Source organism: Rana temporaria, chromosome 4 (assembly GCF_905171775.1).
Source record: "Rana temporaria chromosome 4, aRanTem1.1, whole genome shotgun sequence".
In the NCBI taxonomy this organism is placed as follows: Eukaryota; Metazoa; Chordata; class Amphibia; order Anura; family Ranidae; genus Rana; species Rana temporaria.
Genome location: NC_053492.1, coordinates 284,035,156 through 284,049,029, shown reverse-complemented (window position 1 = coordinate 284,049,029; position 13,874 = coordinate 284,035,156).

The following is a 13,874-nucleotide window of genomic DNA, read 5'->3' as shown; positions in this document are numbered from 1 at the left end:
TGCTATACCCAGTCTGCTGTACCTAAATGCAGTACTCACCTACTGCTCCAGCCTGCAGTACTTACCTACTGTATCCAGCCTGCTGCACTTACCTCTGCAACATGCTTCCTTCCACCAGAAGCTCTCCTGGGTACTACTTCTCACAGCATTTGGTATCTACCTGCAGAGAGATCTCCACATTTACATCTCTCATCTGTGGCACATCTGGCAGTCTGGAGTAATCGTGTAGCAAATGGTGATAAACTCTAAATTTTGTTGGATGCCTGCTCAGCTGCCCGCACACCGGTCTTGACCATGGAGGGCAACTCACCTGACTGGCAATCACACGCTGCCCAATGAGAATCACTTCTTCTATCTTAAAAGAAAGAAGTTATTCCCATTGATTAGCATGGACACATGGCTTTTCTTACAAATCTGTGTATGGACAGTGAAGTGGACTGGTCAGTAAGTCAGCAGACATGGCTGGCGACAATTTTGCTAAATAGCAAATAAGTGCAGCAGGGACTGGAGGAGTATGGAGGGTGTTTAGATGTGACATTTTCATTTTTGGATGCAAAAGTGGAATTACCTGTACTTTTAAAACATCTTAGCGCTAATATATAGAAGAACACCAAACAACTATACTGTATCACCTTATCCCAGCCTTTTCTTTTCTTTGTGTTTCAAGAGCTTTAGTCGCTGACTAATGCCAATGTAGCCATGAAATTTACATTTAGTTTGTCTGTATTTGCACTGTTACCGCAGACAAGGACTGAGAAAATGGAAGGCACCTATTTGGTTGAAGGTTTTAAGTGGCAACATCAAGTGTATAACTGTTCCGATGTAACCAACAGAGTAAAAAAAAAAGGAAGGCTAGCAGGTAGCCTCTGTATGTATTTAGCAACAGTATAGAGAGCACATGAGACCAGGACTGAGAAAAAGACAGGCATCAATTAATCCTGCAAATGTGTTCTCTGCTTTCCACAACTGCATTGGATGAGGAATGTCTGTTTTAAGCAGCTTGTGATCTCCTGAGAGTTCAGTGAAGAAATCATTGTTTACAACTGCTGCCACTAAAGACTTTAAATCAAACAAGTATGTAAAGCACTTGCCTTCTTTGTTCTCAGTCCTAGTCTTCAGTCACAGTGCAGATGCAGACAAGCTGAATGTGAACAATGCAATGTTTACACAGGCCTGGGCAGAGGTAGAAGGTTGTATATGGGCACTTTCTTGGTATCCTTGGATATTAGATATGTGCATTCCCATTCGTACGAATGTTATTTTCGTACGAAAATGTTCATTTTCGTACCCGCAGAATAATGTGTACATACGAAAAAATGTAAGCACCAAAATACGAAAACTACGGGATTACGAATGAGCCACATAACGAACAACCGCAAATACGAACGAACGATCCGACAAAAATACGACAAAACGAAAATGGCAAAAGAACGAATATGACATCTATAACAAAAGACTTGCATTCTTTATTTTGTTTGAATCCTTGTTCTGTTCGTATTTTGATTTTCAGTCGTATGTTCATATGACATCTAACAAAAGATTTTCATTCTGTATTTTGTTTGATTCCTTTTTCTGTTTGTATGTTCATATGACATCTTATAACAAAAGATTTGTATTCTGTATTCTGAATTCCTTCTTTCTGTTCGTAATTTGGTTTCAAAATACAGAATGCAAATCTTTTGTTATAAGATGTAATTTTCGTTTTTTTAAATGGACAGTGAGTGTAGTTAGTTAGTGAAGCAGCTTCTCTTTTGTGCTGAGTACAGTAGTACAGTAGAGCCAAATAAACTTTTCTGTGGATTTTCGTCTGAAGGGAGAGATCAGTTGGCTAGACTTTTGAACCTGGAACCCAAAAATGGTTTTCTGATGGAGTTTAAAAACGAACAAACGTTCGGTAAAACAATCGTTTTTATGTTTGTTGTTAAAAAAGTCTGACCAAGTGTATGGGGCTTAACAATAGTTAATATGGATGAGCCGCGTGTTGAAAGTGCCGCGAATCCCGCGATATATTTACGAAAGTACAAAATGATGAAAATTCACGAAAATTATTGTCTAACAAGTAATGAACATGAATTAAACAGAATAACGAACCATCCCGCATGTACGAAAATAAAACGGTAACCAAAATACGAAACGATCGGAATACGAAAAAATCGCGTCGTACGAAAAACGAACGGGAACGAACAGGAAAACGGGCGTCTTACGAAAAACGAACGGGAACGAACCTACGGAACGATACGAAACAGAACAAAAAAAAACGAAAAAAAATTCTGTGCACATGTCTATTGGATATATTGAAAAGCTAATGGCTTTAAAACGTATAGCTAATGACTATTATTTAATATAGAAGCAATGGAGAGGGAAACCCTTTTCCAAAAACTGAAATCCAGAACTTTTTAGTTTATATATAAAAAGAACACATTTCAAGGAGTGGAAACTGCATTTATTTTTCAACATACTCCCTTCTACATTTATACACTTATCCCAGCATCCACTAATTATTATTATTATTATACAGGGTTTATATAGTGCAAACAGTTTGTGCAGTGCTCCACAATATGGGGCAGACAGTACAGTTACAATACAATTCAATACAGGAGGGATCTGAGGGCCCTGCTTGTCAGAGCTTACAGTCTAGAAGGGAGGGTCAAGTGGAACAAAAGTTAACAGCTGTGGGGGACAGCTTGAAAAGCTTCAACATAGAAAGATTCGTCAATATGCCTGAACCAACCTAGGTAAGCCTGCTTCACTTTGTCATCAGTTCACACAGAGGTTATGCATCGATTATCCAGGATCAGTCATTCCACAGGCATTGTCACTGATGAGCGTATGAGTATCTTTGAAACGTTTACACCATTTAAATGATTACCACACGCTGTTCCTTGCATGCACTAACACTGTTGTCTGCCAACTTGATAAACAGTAAGGCCCCTGCGGACCAGTTTCAGAGGACAGATCCGATCGTGTGTACAGGCTAGCGGACAGATATCCAGCGGACAAAAGTTTATTAGCATGCTAAGAAACTTGTCCGCTGGAGAGCTGTCCGTCGGACATGTCCGCTGGTTAGTACGTCTAACCAGCGGACCGAAATCCCGCGCATGCGTCGAATTGATTCGACGCATGCGTGGAAGCATTGAACTCGCGCAATAGAGAACGTCGGTGTCGTCTACGTCACCGCGTTCTCTGTCCGCGGGGATTTCGGTTTGATGGTTTGTACAGCCATCAGACCGAAATCTCCGAGCGGACATGTCCGATGAAAACGGTCCGCGGCCTAATAGGACACACTTGCCAATTACAACTACTACTGTGTGTAGTACGCTAGTATACCTTTTTATACCTGTAAAATTAAAAGTCCCAGTTTGACTTGAACGCCTATTCATATTTCCAAATTTTAGTAACATACTCTATTCATGAATGTCCACTCTAATGCTTTGAAGGCAGTCTTGCTCTAATTTAGTGTTTACTTTGTCTTTTTTCGAATATACCGTCTTTCTTGCTTAATATGTTTTATTAAAATTTTTCAAAACAAGCAAGTGATATAGATATACCGTATATACTCGAGTATAAGCCTTTTTTTAGGGCTGAAAATACCCCCCCTCGGCTTATACTTGAGTCGGTGTACATGAATTTCTTGACAGGCATCCATTTCGTTGCGGCCTCCTCCTGGTGTTCTGTTCTGTTCCGCCAATCACGGACATCCTTTTGTCCAAGGATGAAAGCATGTCCATGATTGGCGGAACACTGAACACAGTGTCTGCTGGGAAACGGAGTCCGAGGATGAGAGGACCTCCATGATAGGCGGAACACAGTGTCAAATGCCTATCACGGAATGGAACGCCAGGAGGAAGTCGCGACTTTTAAAAAATAGACGCCTGTCAAGAATTCAGGTATGGCACAGTGAGGTATGGCGCAGTGAGACTGCAATGGGCACAGTGAGACTGCAATGGGCACAGTGAGGTATGGCGCAGTGAGACTGCAATGGCCACAGTGAGATATGGCACAGTGAGGTATGGAAATAACAAACAAAGACAAATCTCCTGCGCTCCGCTATTTTTGGAAGCTGTTATGGGATGGTAAAGTTCAATTAAAAGGTATCTTCCAGAGTCTTGCAGCCCTCCTCAGAATCGTGGGAATTCATGAGACTAAAACAAGAAAAAAGAGAACGGAGGACGCACCGACCTAGTGTGATACTGCTAAATGAATTTGATTAAAATTGTTAAAATAAGTCATTGTACTCACAAAGTGGAGTTTAAAATCAGGCCTTGAAAGACAATACAGCAGAAGTCCAACAGCATCAGCAGAATCTTCTGTTCTCTTTTTTCGTTTTACAGTGAGGTATGGCACAGTGAGACTGCAATGGGCACAGCGAGGTATGGCACAGTGAGACTGCAATGGGCACAGTGAGGTATGGCACAGTGAGACTGCAATGGGCACAGTGAGACTGCAATGGGCACAGTGAGGTATGGCACAGTGAGATTGCAATGGGCACAGTGAGGTAGGGCACAGTGAGAATGCAATGGGCACAGTGAGGTTGCAATGGGAACAGTGAGGTTGCAAGTAGGGCACAGTGAGGCATGCAAATTGGCATTGTTGACCCTCCTTTCCACTTACAGTAGCTGCTGCATTCTCACCCTAGGCTTATACTCGAGTCAATACGTTTTTCCAGTTTTATGTGGTAAAATTAGGTTCTTGGCTTAAACTCGGATCAGCTTATACTCGAGTATATACGGTATACATACACATACTTAGTTTAACAATACAATATCAAAAATAGGCCCTTATATCAATTATGGATCATTAGAATAATTATTGATCTTTTTCTAGAAAATGAGGTTAACATTGTTAGGCAAGATGCTATTTAAAAAAATGTTATGAAGGCTATTAAAAAAAAAAGAGCTTTAAGTAGTTTCTGTATAACAGTTTATTGATTTCGTGTATCTGCATTACCTGGGAAAGGTGGAGAGAAATAGTGAAGCAGAAGAAGGGTATAGTGGAAATCCTTTGATCCAGTGGTATTATAGGGCACAGGAAAAGGGAGGTTGGCAAAGGGACACCTCAGAAGCATAATAGGAGGAGTCCCCTACACCTCTATTTTTTCATACAGAAAGGGCTCTCTAATTAGGTTGTGAGTAGGCTATTTGTGAAGACCAGATTTTTAGGAAATTCTCATGCTTATCCACTGAGATAGCATTCATTTTCATTGTACCATTTAGTTGTGTTTTAACTTTTTGATAACTCAATGTGGCATGACCATCAGATACAGTATGTAGCATTATTCCCTTTTGTTCACACCCTTAGAAGCAAAGAAGCGAATAATTGGGAACATACTTGAAAATACAGGAGTTAAGTAAGACTTTAAATGAGTTCTCTAGAGCCAAGATTTTTTTTTTTTTAATAACAAACATGTTATACTTACCTGCATCTGTGCAATGGTTTTGCATAGAGCAGCCCTGATCCTCTTTAGCTAATGGCTCCTGCTGCTCTCGCTGAGTTCAGTGAAGAAGGAGAGAGAGAGAGCGGCCCCTCTGCTTTTTACAACCACTAATTCTTTCCAGTGTGTTATGTTATTAACTTTAGAAATTATTTTAGTGGTGCGGAGAGATGTTTGTATTTGAGAGATAGGTTCAGAAGAATGGGGGAAATTTGACATTTACTCTCAAAACCAGTAAGAACTAAGTTTAGATTTTAAATCAAAGAAAAGCCAAATAATGGCGTAGCTGTACAAAATGGAAAAGTTCCTGCATTTCAACTTTTGACTCATCGGCCAGAGCACTTGCTGCCATTTTCTACATTTTCTACACCCATTTCCTATGTTTTCATGCATAATTGAGCTGTTTAGCCTTCTTTCCACATCCTATGCATGAAAACATAGGAATTGACGGGAGTGTATGGACGCAGTGTGAGGGAGCTCCGCTACAACGGACTTCCCTGAGCTACACATATAGCTACTTTTAAGCCCCGAGTGACATAGTTTTGCTCCGGAGGACAGCGGGAACAAGTGGGTGATGGCGGTCAAGCGAAAAACCAGAGAGGGGCCATGTAAGCTAAGTGAGTTCTGTAGCCCAGCAGTACCTCAGAGAATCCAAGATGGTGCCGGTCCCGCTCATCACCTCAGCAATGTAAGCCATACAGCCAGCTATGAAATAGCTGAGGAGAAACAGAGTGTGTCACAGGTTGAATGCAACACGGAGCACCAGGATGACATTCGGAGCCCTGTGAGGCAGAGGAGAAGGATAAATGACAAAGAAGGTAGCTTTTCCATCATTAACCCTGACACTGCCTTTATTCCAGAATGTAATCCGTATGATGATAAACTTAATGCTATACAGACTGCAGGACAACCCATACTGGACACAACCATAAAATAAATGATTATGTCCCTCAGGGGTGCCTTACAGCATGACATGCTGAGTTATATGAACAAGTCCAAAATGGAAATTGATTCACTGGGGGACAGAGTGAACTATGTTGAGAATAAAATGTGCGAATTTACCTCAGCGCACAACGAGTTAATAGATTCGGAGACATCGAGGACCGGAGCAGAAGAAATAATATAAAATTCAGAGGAATACCAGAAACGGTGAAACCGTCAGAGCTGAAAGGCTTTATTAAAAGCATGATTTCAGACCTAATTCCTTCAGTCTCAAAACAAGAGCTAGAGATTGATAGAGCTCACAGGCTCCCTAAACCACAGCATATAGCAGAGAAGTTACCGTGAGATGTCATTGCTAGAATTCATTTTTTTGGGGTAAAGGATCAGCTCATGCAATACGCTAGACGCCATTTACCACTACCAGACCCTTACGCTGGGATAGTCCTTTTCTCAAGAGAGGGGTAGAGAAAGGAAGCGCCACCTAAGTGCAGTATTAAAGAGGTTCTTTTAATGACACATTGTACAAAACACACTTACAAGAAGGTAAGGAAAGAAGGCTCATCTGTAACATCCTGTAGTCCTCGTCCCGGATCCATGGGCTGCTTAGAAGTGAAGAAAGCAGAATGTGTGGAGTCTTCAGGCCTGTCCTGTGACCATCAGGATGAAGCCTGTTCCAGCCTCACAGGTCACGTGACAGGTCATGTGATTACTTCCGAGGAACAATTCCTGGGAGGAGGGTCAGACAGGGAGAACAAAGGCTGATTGGGCTACGCGCTCGGAGCCACTGCTCCTTCTATTGGCCTGAGTGCGTAGCCCAATCAGCCTTTGTTCTCCCTGTCTGACCCTCCTCCCGGAAGTGTTCCTCGGAAGTAATCACGTGACCTGTCACGTGACCTGTGAGGCTGGAACAGGCTTCATCCTGATGGCCACAGGACAGGCCTGAAGACTCCACACATTCTGCTTTCTTCACTTCTAAGCAGCCCATGGATCCGGGGTGAGGACTACAGGATGTTACAGATGAGCCTTCTTTCCTTACCTTCTTGTAAGTGTGTTTTGTACAATGTGTCATTAAAAGAACCTCTTTAATACTGCACTTAGGTGGCGCTTCCTTTCTCTACCCCTCTTTTGTTTACCACAGAGTCAGCTCTCTGAGGACAGCAGCCGCCATTGAACAGCCAAATCACCTGCATTTTTAACCATTGAACTGCCTGTTACTATTATTTCCAATGGACTAATCACCTCACCCCTACCCATAAATGTACTTTGTATCTGCGCTGACAGTTACCTCTCCTATTAGTCTTTTTCTCAGACCTCTCCCAAGCGACAATTCTAGCTTGCAAAAACTTAAATTCAATCACAAAAATATTCCGCAACCATGGAATGATCTACAAATGGGGATTCCCCACGAAATTACTTGTGGATTACAAAGGATCCTCCTACTCTATTAAAAGCTTGGATCAGGGACTAAAAATCCTTCACTCCTGGGGTTTGATCCCCAATCAAGAGATCGATAAAATAAAAATCAGCGCACCTGGACCAATATCACAAGAATGGAAGAAAAAAGAGAACTTAGGCCACCAATAATATGTGTTTCTCACGTTTGCCGTTAGTGTTTTCATTCGGGAATTACCTGATTGCTCAGGGAAGGAAGTTCCAGGGAATTTGTCTGGGTTATTCCCTTTAACCCCCTACTTAAAAGTAGACAGGAGTTGTTCTACAACTCCTCCTATTTTTTCTGTTTTTTGTTATTTTTTTGTTGTTTGTCTTCCACTATAGTATTTGTTCCATGTTGCTCTATCTGATACAACACCTCCACCTACTGAAAGAAAAGTATTACTGCATCTGCACGCTGCTTTCTCCACATTTCAGCAATCAACTTACTTACAAAAATGATCTCACATCTCAGCAAACATTCTCTTGTCAGCAATGACCCATAAACTCTTGTCAATGAATGTGAAGGGCCTCAATAGCCCATACAAGAGGAGAGCTTTATGGGCTGACGCCATTAAATTTGGCAGTGACATCCTATGTTTCCAAGAATCTCATTTCGCTAAGGATAAGTCTCCTAAATTTCAACATCATACATTTCCACATATTTTCGTTTCCAACAACAATAAAAAGAAAAGAGGGGTGATTACGGCTATAAAGGATACGGTTTCCTTTCAGCAATTAGACATTAAGACAGATGCCCATGGACGATATATTATTCTAGTGGCCTCAATAGATAATTCAACGTATACTATTGTCAACATTTATGCTCCAAATAAAAATCCCCACCAGTTTATCCAGAAAGTGATCAAGATGGCAAAGAAAATCCAGAAGGGTTATCTCGTTATATGTGGAGACTTTAATGCACCCCTAAATCTGGATATGGACACTTCAAGAAAAGGAAAAACTCCAAGGAAAGGTTTAGCTGATATTTTTTCGACAGAAGATTTGTACGATCCATGGAGATGCTTACACACTACAGAGAAGGACTTCACCTTTCTTTCTAATGTTCACAAGTCGTACTCCAAATTGGATTACTTCATCACAGACAAAAATCTCCTACCGAAAATAGTGAACGCCAAAATTCATAATCTAACGTGGTCAGACCACGCACTTATTACGATAGAAATAGAATCTAATCAATTCTGCCTCAACAATTATTTATGGAGGAATAACACATTTATTTTTGCCCAAGGGAAACATCAGTCTGTGATGAAGGAATCCATTGAAGATTTTTTTGATATGAATGACAATGATGCGTTACCGATGCTACCCTATGGTGTTCCTACAAAGCCTATGTTAGGGGCCTCCTGATACAATTAACCGCCAGGGAGAAAAAAAACAGAAACATCAAAATAAACTCATTACTAAAAGAGATTGCAAGCAAGGAAGAATTACATAGAAAAAATCCTCTAGATATTAATTTGGAACGTCATCTTTCCAATCTAAGAGTGGAACCTAAATCTATCCTAATGACTGAACATGAGAAGTACTTTAAGAAACTTAATTTAAAATATTACTCTGAAGGTAACAGAGCGGGAAAACTATTAGCTTCCCAATTACGCCAGCGTAGACAAAAAAAATAAAATTATTAAATTAACCCACCACAAATCGGAAAAAAGTAATGTTCAATCCCCTAGAAATTGTGGATGAATTCTCACAGTACTATGCAGATTTATACAACCTTAAAGAAGATATTAATACCCCTCAACCAGATACTAATAAAATAAAAACTTTTTTAGATACTGTTAATTTACCCTCCATTGACCCAATATCCTTAGATAATCTCAATAAACCAATCTCCAATGAAGAAATTTTTAAAGTCATAAATGATCTTCCCAAAAATAAGGCACCAGGTGCTGATGGCCTGTCAGGTGATTATTATTCGACTTTCAAGGATATTTTAACCCCATTTTTGTCCAGACTTTTCAACCAGGCAGCAAATTCAAAAACTTTCTCTAATGAACTTCTAGAAGCTGTAATAATAACACTTCCAAAATCTGACAAAGATCCTGCCTCTCCCTTGAATTACAGACCCATATCTTTACTAAATTCCGATCTTAAAATGTATGCGAAGATTCTGGCAAATAGATTAGTTAACATCACCCTCTCATTAGTTAGACCCGACCAAGTAGGTTTCGTTAAAGGTAGACAAGCTCCCGATAGCACTGGAAGAATGCTGAATATTATTAACAGAATACACACCGATCGAATGCCCGCCCTATTATTAACGTTAGATGCTGAAAAAGCATTCAACAGAATGCATTGGGGGTATATTTCACACACTTTATCTAAATTCGGCCTTCAAGGATTTATACATTCTGCCATTATGGCATTATATACTCATCCCACTGCTAAGGTATTTTCTTCAGGTATGCTTTATAGAACTTTCGCACTAACTAACGGGACCAGACAGGGTTGCCCTTTATCTCCACTGATATTTTCCCTTACAATAGAACCCTTAGCGGAATATATATGCTCTTCCCCAGATATCAAAGGTATTACGATTGGACATGATGAACACAAGTTAGGCCTTTTTTTTTGCTGATGACTATATACTGACTCTAGCCAATCCTGAATTATCTTTATCATCAGTAATTAATGCACAAGAATAATTTAAGGAAGTCTCATACTACAAAATTAATATAAATAAATGTTACATACTACCCATAAATATCCCTGTTCCATTAGCAGACGGCCTTAAGTCACAGTATGGATTCATCTGGAATAATACCTTGGTAGCGTATTTAGGAATACGACTTGCACCACAGCCAACCAAAACTTATGATGTTAACTTCCCTCCCCTCATAGAACAAATTAGTAGTGACCTATCGAAAATGCAGAAAACTCAATTATCATGGGTCGGGAAAATAGCTGCATTTCAAATGCAAACATTACCAAAGATTCTATACCAGGGGTGCCCAACCAGTGGCCCAGGGGCCACATGTGGCCCGTGGAGCCCTCTGATGTGGCCCACGACCTCCTGCTCAGGGATGGCTGGCTGGCAAGCCCAGATTGCAGGTTGGCGACCTGCCATCCAAGAGCTTCAGTGTTACAAATGAAGTCGTAGAGTAGGAATCTCCAAACTTTTTAAACAAAGGGCCACTTTTATTGTCCTTCAGACTTTAGGAGGGCCAGGTTGTGGCCAGCAGAGGCAGAAAATGTCACGGGCCCAGCATCAGTGAGCATAAATATGGCCTCAGGGTTGGTGGTCAATAGGAGGAGGAGTATTCCCCCTATTAGTAGAAGGAAAAGTAACTATCATTGGTATCGGTGGAAGATATAGTGCCCCATTGTTGGTGGCAGTGGGTTGAATAGTGCCTCATATCAGTGGAAGGAATTGTACCCCAAGGGCTGGATAAAGGCTAGCAAAGGGCCATATCTGGCCCTCGGGCCGCAGTTTGGAGACTCCTGCCATAGAGGAAGCAAGCGACTTTTCAGAGTGCACCACACCTGCAGGATATAATAGACATCTATGGCAAAGTGCAGCTAACCGGCAGGAAAACCACAGGTACACTGCACCGCAATAGACGGCAGACCATCAGTGTGAAAGCAGCCTTAGGCCCCTTTCACATGATCGGTCCGACCCAATCGGACCCTCCAGCAGCAGATGTAAACTTGTGTCCGTTTACACCTGCCTACCTCCAATCCGATCTGCTAAAAAAAAAAAGAAGTGGATGTGACGCCTTCTATCTGATTGAATCGGAGGGCCCATAGAGTAGATTGGGCTGTGTCTTCTTTGCATATGCAGACTGGACACAGACCTGTCATCTGCCCACTCCGCTCTCTGGTTACTAAGTCGCTTAAGTGGCCCTCGGCCTTCAAAAGGTTGGGCACCCCTGTTCTATACTATTTTAGATGCCTTCCTATCCCGATTCCTGCTAAATTCTTCAGGCAACTAAACAATAAACTTAGACAGTTTATTTGGAATAAAAAAAAAAACAAGGATCGACTTTTCTATTCTAACCTCCATTACAGCTCATGGTGGGATGAACTTACCATCTATCAGGAATTACTATTATGCAGCCATCCTAGACCAGATGAAATATTGGTTCTCCCCCAAAAAGACAAACTATGGTTGAACATAGAACAAAATTCCACCAAGAATTCTTAGTGTTAGCTATTATGGTACTCCCAAATATAGTCAATCCCAATCTACTAAGTATTAAGGCCACATTATTTGCATGGAAACACATACTTTCCAAATCTAGACATTTAGTAAAAAAAATCTGAAGTATTCCTCCCTACAGAAATTATTAACTACTGTAAAATCCGAATGTCAGTAGACTATTGGATCAAACAGGGATATTATGTTTATGTTAATCTTCCCCTAAATTATAAAAATGTCACTATGTGCATACTGGGAAGGTGTAAGCGTTTAAGAAATTTCAACCCGGAAAATGCGATACCATCAATAATCTGGGATTATTTATGCCAACAAAGGGATTACGTTAAAAAAGGTATTTCATACTTCTATGACATACTTTCATCCCAACCAGTTGAGAAAAACACTCATATGATAAAATGGGAGAAAAACTTAAACGTATCCTTTTCCTGAGATCAATGGAAAAAATCATTCAAAACAATTAAAAACGCATCTTCATGCATCGAACACTGGGATAATGCCCAAAAAATTACTAATAGATGGTATTAAACCCCCTACAGGCTATCCAAAATTTACCCTACAATGTCCGACATTTGTTGGAGATGCAAAGAGCAAACTGGGAAACTCCTACACACCCTTTGGAGTTGCAAATCATTGAGAAGCTTTTGGAACTCAATATCTTCCTTCATAGCAGACTTCACAGGTAACCTGCTTACGCTTACACCTGCCTCAGCATTACTGGGCATTGACCTTGAGATATACCCTACCATTTATAGAACTGTTGTGACCCATATCTTGATAGCCTCGAGACTAACTGTGGCTAAACTATGGAAATCCACAGAAGCAACTAATATTACCACAATCATAAATAGATTGAATACCCAAGCACAACTCGAGCTGATGCTAGCTTACAAAAATCACACAATCCCCTTTTTTAGGAGAAGATGGAAAACATGGATAACCCACCATAGAGCCTCCGCCTATTTAAAAGATTGCAATATTTAATTCTCACTTGATTGTTAGAAAACATTTATGCTTAGTGTTAAGCAGTATACAGGTATATAGCAATGACTACTCTATTAGTTTTATAGTGGTTATTCTGTTTATGTTTATTTTTTATCTTTATTTATTTATTTATATCATTACTCTTTCTTTAGTACAGGCTATACCATTGTTTATAGTGATGTCCTACCAGTCCTACAGTTAGAACCCAGTTGGGGTAGGCTGGTTTAGGTCATCAAGGCCCGTACCATGTCTACAAGCAAAGCCTTTACAATTCTTTGTATTTCATTGTTGTTTTGTTTGTACCGTAAAGCTGTCCTTTATGCTTTTGCTGTATGATTGCACTATCTTATTCGATATAATAACAAATGTATAGTTGAAAAAAAAAAAAAGAAAACATAGGAATTGGAGTGTATAAAAAAAAGCAGCAGATGCTCTGGACTAAACTCTGGACCTGCGATATTGCATGCTTTGTACATAGGTCACGGCAAAGACCCATCCTAACCAGTGGCTCCCACAAGGGTTGAGCTACCTGTTTTTTATCATTTAGGCTAGGTTTACACTATTGCCAATTGGATGCAGGTTTCCCCGCATCCAATGCTCATGTCAGGAGCCTCAATAGAGCTGGTTCACACAGCTCCAGGATGGCTGCGGAGCGAATTGCACAGCCAAAAATTTGTGCCGAAATCTGACCTGAAACAGTGAACAGGGAAGCACCGGACCCCTGTTGTAAGCCACTCCACAATTCCACATGGAGATGTGAACCCAGCCTTTGGTATGTTTTTTAAGAGAGCACTACATTTGTTTGTTTTTTAAATGTATTTAACAGTGTGCTAATGAATACAAAGTTGCAATCATTTGTGTCTTTTAAATCCGCCTTGAGTTCAGGTTTAACTCCCCATCATT